The sequence below is a fragment of the Tursiops truncatus genome (assembly GCF_011762595.2).
Source record: "Tursiops truncatus isolate mTurTru1 chromosome Y unlocalized genomic scaffold, mTurTru1.mat.Y SUPER_Y_unloc_1, whole genome shotgun sequence".
Classification (NCBI taxonomy): domain Eukaryota; kingdom Metazoa; phylum Chordata; class Mammalia; order Artiodactyla; family Delphinidae; genus Tursiops; species Tursiops truncatus.
In genome coordinates this window covers 4304861-4315263 of record NW_022983136.1, presented here as the reverse complement: position 1 = coordinate 4315263, position 10403 = coordinate 4304861, and the positions used below count along the sequence as shown (strand labels likewise).

Here is a 10403-nt window from a genome sequence, read left to right as displayed (position 1 = left end):
TTGCTCTTTTGGGATATTTAATGTAAATGGACTTATATGTTGCTTCGTGTCATGTTTTTCTTTCATTAGCATAGTGTTTTTAAGATTAATCTGTGTAGATTTATTTAATGTACCTCATGCTTTCTTATGGCTGAATAAGATTTCAGTACATGGATATACCATAATTTGTTTTCCATCTATCCCTTGATAGACATATCTTTTTTCCATCTTTTGATTATTGTGAACTGCTGATAACATGACTGAATATGTACTTGTTTGAGTCCCTGTTCTCAGTTCTTTTGAGTGTATTCTCAGAAGGGAATTGAGGGATCATACATTAATTTCATGTTTAACTTATTCAGGAACTGCCATACTCTTTTTCTCAGTGACTGCACCATTTTACATTGCCATAGTCAGTGAATAAGGTTCCAGTTTCTCCACACTCACAAACACTTATTATTTTTAGGGGTTTTTTTATTATTATGGTGATGTGAAGTGGTACAGCATGGAGTTTTTGATTTGCATTTTTTAAATCATTAATGACGTTTAGTATATGTACATGTGCCTCTTTGGACGTTTGTATATTTTTTTGAGAAATGTCTATTAAAATCATTGTCTTTTTGTTTAACAACTGATTATCAATTTATTTGAAATGTTGATTTAGACATCTGTAATGATAACTTCAACCTCAGCTCCATACTGACGGAAGTAATTTGCTTAACAATCTCAGAAGGACTGTGCAGGTTAAGAGTCTCTTGTGGATCCTCATCTGGAAAAAAAACCAAGTCTTAGAAGCTTCACCACAAGTTTTCCCTGTAGCTTTTCTCAGGAGTTTGCACCTCTGATTAGGTAAGCACACACCTTCTCCAAAGCTTTCACACTGCAGCTGGTGAGGATGATTTGAATCCAGTGAAACACTGCCTCTGGCTCTACCGCTGGGAGTCTTTCCAGTATCTTTGAAAGCCATGACTGTGGTAGACAGCTCCCTGATTGACTTGTTCCTCAGAGAAAGAGAACCTCAGTGATTCAGGAGCATGAACTTCCTAACACACTGCAAGGCAAGTCAGTTCAATATCCCCTTGATATATCAACAAACAGTGTGGTTTGTTTGTGTGCAATGCACAAGTGACCAGTGAAGAAATGAATGAAGATGACCCAGGTCTTTTCTGAACAACAGTGTATTTTCAGCTTTCTAGAACAGACCTTTTATTAAGTAAGTTCTAAAATATATTACATTGGATAAAAACAGTCCCTGCAGAATGGAGGGGTTCTCCCACCTGTACAGAAGCCACCCCCACAAGCATCACTCCAAACAGTCTCACATGGCCTCCCACCTGGCTCTACACGAGCTTCTTGTACTAGCTACCATGCCCAACTGGTAAGGCGAAAGTTCAAATAGTTTGAGTTTCCAAAAATGTTAAACATCAGGCAGTTACTGATTTGAAACTGTCCCCTGGCAGAAATTAAATCCCTTTCATTTTTATACTTTGATAGGTAGGAGTTAGGGAGGATACCTGTTGTCTCAAAGTTGCCAGGAGGAATTTTTTCACTTTTTATTATTATCTTCCTTCCACCTTTTTTTTTTTTTCAAGCAGCCACCTCCTCCCCACCATAAATAACCAGTTCCCTCTACTTGCATAGTAGTCTTTTCCTTGTATTTTTTAGTGACAGGTAAATCCCCAGAACCTTAAATTCAATCACTCCATTGTTCTGTGAACTTAACCTTAAAAAGCCAAAGTGAAATCAGGAACCTACTCTGGTTCTGGGATTGGAAAAGTTCAACTCAATAAGGAACTGCAACTGAGTGGTGATAGTCACCTCCGTACATATTTTTAAGGAACATAGTTTTTCAAATGACACTCTCAGTGAAGACTATTACTTGTCCTTCTCAGGGTTTTGTGTGCATGTATGTGCAAGTATATATGTGTATGTGTTCTTGTGTTTTTCACTTTCATCCACCTCAGATACATTGCCTAACCCAGAGACTTAGCACTGGTCACTTCCTCTCATCCTCACACTGAAATAAAGTCATAAAGAGTCCACCTTTCCCATAGTCTTTGAGTTTGTGTACTCCTCCACCCCATCCCTGAAGCCTAGTTCAGATCTCCGAGATAATTCACCACCACCTGTGCAATTACTTCTTGAATGAATGTAGCTGTGTGCCAACAACACTGAAATTTACTTTATATAATTTTCACATTATTAAACAGTCATCATTTCACCCACCTGCCCAAACATATAAAAATGCAGTAATTGTTAGTTCATAAACTGTAAAAATAAAAACAAACAGGTACCAGGCTGGATTTCACCTAAAGGTTGTAATTTGTTAATCTCTGATTTAGCCCATAAGCTTCTTGATGACAGAGGCCTATATTTTAATCTTTGCACCGCCAGTGATGAGGAAAGTGCTAGTTGCTTGAAATAGCAGGTGCTTGATAAATACTTCCAGAAGAGTTGTGACAATTTATCATAGTATCTTTAGAGCCACAGAAGACATATTCATATTTGTCCATATTTAAAAACAAATGAAGGAGAGCTGTGAGATTGTATGAGTTATTTTTTTTTCATAGTAGGAACTTTACATTTCAAAAATCTTCAATACCCTTATTATTTGTAATAGGGAAATTGATAAGGGAAATGCTTGATTTAATACTAGCAGACATAGATTTTAATTTATCCTCAATAATATGTTGAGGGTTTTTTCATATTCCTGACTCTAAGTTGGAACAAACACTCCTGTGTCACGGACTCTGCGTGTACTCTCAGTTAACTTTTACCAAATACAAAGAAACACATGGAGGTGTGGCTCTGGCTGGCTATCAGTCATCAGAGATTCGTATTGACCATGCCACTGATGCACTGGCCACAGATGGTTGTTTTAAACTCCCTGTGCAGTTCTCTCACTGCACTCATGCTGTAGAAGCCTTCTGCCAACAGAATGATCCCGTACAAGAAGAAAAATGATGCAGTTCCATAGATGACACACTGCATCAGTTGTATTCTATGAAAAGAAGAAGATCCCAAGTGGCTAAGTTCATGGCATGGTAAACAGATGTTTTTGGCCTCTGGAGGAAGGCCATTAGGGTGACATCCCTTGCCCTGCTGATGGCTTCAGTGGGCTCATGGGGCATTGCAGGCAGGCATCCCTGCCCAGTCCACTGCAACCTGGGCCTTTCTTCCAAGGTGGGCAGCCTTCCCAGACAAGAGAGAAGTTTCCTTTGGGCAGGGGCCCAGTTGCAATCTTTTAATACTTAATACATTAGATTCATTTTACATATAAGTAAATGCAGACATTGAGGAGGTAAGTCAGTCATCCAAGGATACAGGGTTAGTGGCAGAATCAGCCTTTAACTCTGTTCCGATGGACGACATGTTCCTTCCACCACATCAAAATACCTCCTAACAAGGCCTACTGCTTTATGTTATTCTACTGAAACCCTAAGCAAACACTTAGGGGTTCTTTAAGAAGTAAATTGGGCATGTGCTTTTTGCACTGAGATTCTCACTACACAAATCATTGTACGTAAAGTAGGCTTAAAATGCAGAAAGTTAATTCACAATTAACTTTGTCTTAATTAAAAGACAGAGATCCACGTGACTCTTTACAATCTTTAGCAACCCACTGGAATCACTGGGAGCTTTAGAAAATACTGGTAACTGAGTCCTATTCCCAGAGATTATGATGTAATTGGTGTGGGTGGAAGCATGGACATGGGAATTTTTAGAGCTTTCCAGAAGTTTGAGAGCCATTAATCCAGATCATTAATTAAATCAAAACACCTTTCCCCCATTCAGCCATGGTAAGTATTTCTTGGTCTTCTTTGTACATAGATGTCACTCAATTAATGCCTTGTTCTGCTTAATTGCCCCTAACATTCTGCCCCTTATCACTTTTCTCGCTTCTTTGTATGCCATTTATTGACAGATAAAAAGGAGTAAAATTCCCTCCCTAAGGACTCTTCCAATGTGTTTCCATTATAGTTCCATAAAAATTCATTCATGCTTTTTTCAGTCTGGTGAAGTTTCTTATAACTACAACAACAAAAACAAACAACAACAACAAAAAACAAGCATTGTTAATATTTGCCATTCAAAAAGCAAAAAACTCTGAAGGATAGAGAAAGGGAATAATATTTCAAGGCAATATATACATTGCTGCTGAATTTATACAGTTAAGATATCTATGCATGGGAGTTAAGATTCCACTCAGAATGACTGCAGAATGGGAAGACAGAATTTGGGGCTAAACCCCAGGAATTTCCCTTTTTCTGCATAGAATGATGCCTGGGGATTTATTCTTCTGCCAAAGAGTTAAAATACTGTTCCTATAGAATTTGACTTGGGCTAAGTCTTCAGTGGGTTTCCAAACATCCCAGGGATGGTCATTTCCTGTGAGAAAACCAGAAGGTATCTGTTATTTGGTGTGATGATCGGCAGTGTCAACCTATCACTTTTCCACCATCCCCTATGTCCATGGTTACTGAGTGCAGGGTGTCCTATATCTGCACCTGGCCATTCCCAGGTGGAACTCTATCTCCAGGCAATAACACCCTGAGTTCCAAACAACTGCCAATATCTTCCATTACTTTTCCTTTCTCTCACAAAGCTTTTCTTTATCTACACACAGTAAACTTTAATTAAAGGCAGTAGTTATCTGCCAAGTGAACACACTGTAGTGTTTTTAGTCCCTAATTTTTTTATTGTACTAAAATATTCATAACATATAATTGACTATCTTAAGCATCTGTAAGTGTACAGTTCAGAGGTATTAAGAACATTCACATTGTTGTTCAGTCATCACCACCATCCACTTCCAAAACATTTTTCATCTCACAAAACTGAAACTCTATACTCGCTAAACAATTTACTCCCCATTTTCTCACCCTATGCCTCCTGGCAATCACCATTCTATTTTCTGTCTTTATGAATTGGGCTATGTTAAGTTCCTCACATAAGTTGTATCATACAGTATTTATCCTTTTATTACAGACTTATTTCGCTTAGCATTAAAGTCCTCAAGATTCATCCACGTTACAGCATGTCCCATATTTTCCTTCCTTTTTAAAACTGAATAATATGCTATTGTATGCACAAAATACATTTTTCTTATTCATTCACCCATTGAAGCATGTGTGGGTTGCTTCCTTGTTTTAACTATTGTGAATAAGTCTGCTATGAACATGGATATGCAAAAATCTCTTTGAGACCTTGCTTTAGAGTGTATACTCAGAAGTAGAATTGGTAAGTCATATGGTAATTCTACTTTTAATTTTTAAAGGAAGCAACATACTAATTTTCACAGCAGCTATATTCGGTTCCTAGACTATGGTGATGATTCCAAGACTAATGCACTTTTCAAAACTAATCCAAATGTACTTTATTGTGTATAAATTATAGTTTAATCTGACATTTTAAAAAGCAAAAGCAAAAAATCCTCACCAACATTTATTTACTGGTTTTATTTTTCAAATTAGCAATCCTAATTAATGTGAGGAGATATCTCACTATAGTTGTGATTTGCAGTTCCCTAATGATTATTGATGTTGAGCCTCTTTTCATGTGCTTACTGGCCAATTTCTCTTCTTTAGACAAATGTCGATTCAAATACTTTGTGCATTTTTGATTTAGATTTTTTTCATTGTTGTTGAACTATACATATTGTTGTCTATATATTCTGGATGTGAATCTGTCATCAGATATATAATTCGAAAATATTTTCTCCTATACGTTTTCCTTTTACTCTTTTGATATTATCGTTTGATGCACAATATTTTTAAATTTTCATAAAGTTCAGTTTGTCTATTTTCCCTTTGGTTGCTTATGTCTTTGGTGCTATATACAAGAAATTATTGCCAAATAAATGTGAAAATTTTATGTCTTTTTCTAAAAGTTTTGTTGCTTTATCTCTCACATTTAGGTCATAGATCTATTTTCAGTTAAATTTTGCATATGATGTTAGGTAAGGATCCAACTTCACTTTTTTCAGGTGATTGTCCAGTTGCCCCTACAGAATTTATTGAAAAAAATTGTCTTTTCCCCACTGAATGAATGGTGTTGGCACCCTTATTGAAAATCATTTGACCATATATGAAAGAGTTTATTTCTGGGCTCTCTATTCTATTTCATGTGTCTATATGCCTATCTTTATGCCCATATCACACTGTTTGGGTTGCTGTATTTTTGGAGTAATTTTGAAATCAGGAAGTATGAGTCCTTTGGTTTTTCTCCTATTTTTTTCAGGATTGTTTTGGCTATTTGGGGGTTCTTTGAGATTCCAAATAAATTTTAGAATGAGTTTTCCTGTTTCTGCAAAACAATATATATGTCTTTCAGTTTTTCACATTGATTACATTAAATCTCTAGATCACTTTGGGTAAATAGCTTAACAATAATAAAACGTCCACTCCATGAACACAGAGGTCTTTCAACTTATTTAGTTATTATTTAATTTCTTTCAGAAATGTTTTGCAGTTTTCATTGCACAAGTCTTTAATATCCTTGGTTAATTCTTAAGTATTTTATTTTTTTGGATACTACTGTAATTAGAATTTTCTTAATTTCCTTTTCAGATTGAATATTGATACTGTATAGAAATGCAACTGATTTTTATGATTTTATGTGGTGACTTGGTATCCTGCCTCTTCACTAATTTGTTTAAATTCTAACAGTTTTGCTTGTGTGTGTGTGTGTGATCTTTAGGGTTATTTATATATAAGATCATATTATCTGTGAACAGAGATAATTTTACTTCTTACTTTCTTATTTAGAGGCTTCTTATTTTTTATTCTTGCCTAGTTGCTCTGTTTAGAACTTCCACTACTATTAATATGTTGAATATAAGTGGTAAAAGCAGGTATCCTCATCTTAGAGGAAGAGCTTTATTTTCACCATTTAGTGTGATGTCTGATGTGGGTTTTTTATTAACACTTTTATTATGATCAGTAGTTTCCTTCTAATCCTACTTTGTTGAGTTTTGTTTTTATTTTCTTTTTTTTTTTTTTTTTTTGCAGTACGCGGGCCTCTCACTGTTGTGGCCTCTCCCGCTGCAGAGCACAGGCTCCGGACGCGCAGGCCCAGCGGCCATGGCTCACGGACCCAGCCGCTCCACGTCATGTGGGATCTTCCCGGACCGAGGCACGAACCCGCGTCCCCTGCATCGGCAGGCAGACTCTCAACCACTGCGCCACCTGGGAAGCCCGTTTGTTGAGTTTTTGATCATCAAACCATGTTGAATTTTGTCAAATGCTTTTTTTGCATCATTTGAGATGATTGTTTCCCCCCTTTATTATGTCAATGTGGTGAATTACATTGATTGATTTTTTTTATGTTGAATCATGCTTGCCTTCCACAAATAAATCCCACTTGGTCAATATACTGCTGAATTCATTTTGTTGAAAATGCTGACATCAGTCTTCATGAAGGATATTGGTCTGTAGTTTTCCTGTAGTGTTTTTATCTGGCTTTGGTGTCAGAGTAATGCTGGTCTCACCTGATGAGTTAGGGAGTGTTCTCTCTTGGTCAATTTTTCTTATGTTTGAGAAGGATGGGTGTTAGTCTTTTTAGTGTTTGGTGGGATTCACTGGTGAAGAAGTCAGGCCCAGGGCTTTTCTTTTTTAGAAGATTTTTTGTTACAGATTCAATCTCCTTATTAAGTATATTCATATATTCTTTTTCTTTGTGGTTTAGCCCTGGTAAATTTTGTGTTTCTAGGAATTTGTCCATTTGACACAAGTTATCCAATTTGCTGGCATACAACTGCTCATAGTATTCTCTTATAATCATTTTTTATTTCCATAGATTTGGTAGTATTGTCTCCACTTTAAATTTTGACTTTTAATTTTGGATCTTCTGTCCTTTTTCTTAGTTCATTTATCTAAAGGTTTGTCAATTATGCTAATGTATTCAAAGAACCAACTTTTGGTATCATTGATTTTTCTATTCTCTATTTATGTCTTCACTAACCTTATTAATGTCTTCCTTCTGCTAGCTTTGAGTTTAGTTCATTCTTTTTTTCTAGTTCCTTAAGTTGTAAAGTTAGGTTGTTGATTTGAGACCTTTACTTGTCTGCAGCTATAAATTTCCTCCTTACCACTGCTTTCACTGCATCCCATAAATTTTAGTGTGTTGTGTTTTCATTTTTGTCTAATTTTTCCTGTGATTCCTTCTTTGATCCATTGGTTGTTAAAGAGTATGTTATTTGGTTTCCACAATTTCTGAATTTTCCAGAGTTTCTGCTGAAAGATCAGCTGTTAACCTTATGGGGATTCTCTTGTGTGTTATTTGTTGTTTTTCCCTTGCTGCTTTTAATATGTTTTCTTTGTATTTAATTTTTGATATTTGATTAATATGTGTCTTGGCATGTTTCTCCTTGGATTTATCCTGTATGGGACTCTCTGTGCTTCCTGGAGTTGATTAACTATTTCCTTTCCCATATTAGGGAAGTTTAATCAACTTAATCAACTTTAATCAACTATAATCTCTTCAAATATTTTCTCAGTCCCTTTCTTTTTCTCTTCTTCTTCTGGAACCATTATAATTCGAATGTTGGTGCATTTATTATTGTCCCAGAGGTCTCTGAGACTGTCCTCAGTTCTTTTCATTCTTTTTTCTTTATTCTTCTCTGCAGTAGTTATTTCCACTATTTTATCTTCCAGCTCGCTTATCTGTTTTTCTGCCTCAGTTATTCTGTTATTGATTCCTTTTAGAGTATTTTTAATTTCGATTATTGTCTTGTTCATTACTGTTTGTTTGCTCTTTAGGTCTTTTAGGTCCTTGCTAAATGTTTCTTGTATTTATTCTGTTTCTGAGATTTTGGATCATCTTTACTATCATAACTCTGAATTCTTTTTCAGGAAGTTTGCCTATTTCCTCTTCATTTATTTGGTCATGTAGGTTTATATCTTGCTCTTTGCCTGCAAGATATTTCTCATTCTGCCTAGTTTACAGTATTTGAGATATCTTTTCCCTAGACTGCTGGGTAGTTCCTCTTCCTTCTGTTGTCTGCCCCTGGTGTGAGGTTGGTCCAGTGGGTTGTGCAGGCTTCCTGATGGGGAGGACTGTTGCCTAAATTCTGGTGGGTGGAGCTGAGTGTTTTCTGTCTGATGAGCAGGGCCATGTCAGGTGGTGTGGTCATGGATTCAGATAGAGGCCTCCATGAGAGCTCTCAGCAATTAATCTTCCCTGGGGCCAGGAATTCTTTAGTGGTCCAGTGTCCTGGACTCGGTTCTCCCACCCCAGAGCCTCAGGCCCAACTTTTGGTCAAGGGACCAAGACTCCATAAGTCTCTCCTCCTGGCAATAAAGGGGATTATAAAACAACAACAACAAAAAGACTAACAAAACCAGACAAATGGTAAAAATAAAATCAAACTGCAACAGAAACAAGGAAACACACACACAAAAGAAACAAAAACAGAACCTAATAAATCGAAAAGCAAGAGAACAACCAGAAAAAAGAACCCAAGAATGAAATCAAACAATTAAAAGGAAAACTTATAAAAACACAAAACCAAAACAGGTTGCCAACTGAAGAATGAAGCAAAGAAACAAAACAAACCAACAAAAATTATTTAAAAAAAGAAGAAGGGAAAACCAGAAAGGGGAACAAAGACAGAACAACAGAATAGCAACATAGAAATATAAAAAAGATAAAATAGAAAATATATTAAGAAAAAGAAAGACAAAACCCCAGAGAAATTGTAGAAACGAAATCAAACTAAAACAAGGAAACACACACATAAACGAAACAAAAACAGAGCCAAATAAAACAAACAGCAAGAGAACAACAGGACAAACAGAAGAACTCAAAAACGAAGTCAAACAATTAGGATTAAAACTAACAAAAACACATGAGCTAAAAACAAAACCAAAGCAGTGTGCCAGCTGAAGAATAAAGCAAGGAAACAGAACAAACTGATAAGAATGATTTTAAAAATACTAATAAAATAAAATAAAATGGGAAAAAGCACAGGACAACAGAAAAGCAAAGTAGAAATGGAAATATATAAAAAAGGAAAAGTATGTTAAAGAAAAAGAATGGAAAAAAAGAGAAAAGAACACAACAGAAAAGCAAAGAAAAAATAGAAGTATATAAAAAGTATAAAACACGAGATCCCAAAAGACTAAATAAAAAAAAAAATACTAAAAGAACAACTAGCAAACAAACAAAAGAAAAAACAAAACATAGCCAGAACCAACAACCAAATGAATCAAAACATAATAAAATTAATAGTAATAATTATGTTTCCCTGGAGTCTCTGCTGTAAATGTCCTTGGACACACCATGAGCCACAGCCCATCTCTGCCTCCTGAAGAGGCTCTCCTGCCTCTGGACTGGCTTCTGGACCTGCTGTGGGCCCTGTGGGGACCACTCAGCATCTGATCTGGCCCAGTTCCTGTGTGTGCCGCCCCCAAAGTCCACAGATG

The 10403-nt window shown here is 36.2% G+C and overlaps 1 pseudogene; it reads right to left on the bottom strand.

The window, feature by feature from the left end:
* Window positions 1-617: 617 nt before the first annotated feature.
* On the bottom strand, window positions 618-946 carry LOC117310654 (small ribosomal subunit protein uS10 pseudogene; annotated as a pseudogene).
* Between the last annotated feature and the right edge of the window lie 9457 nt (window positions 947-10403).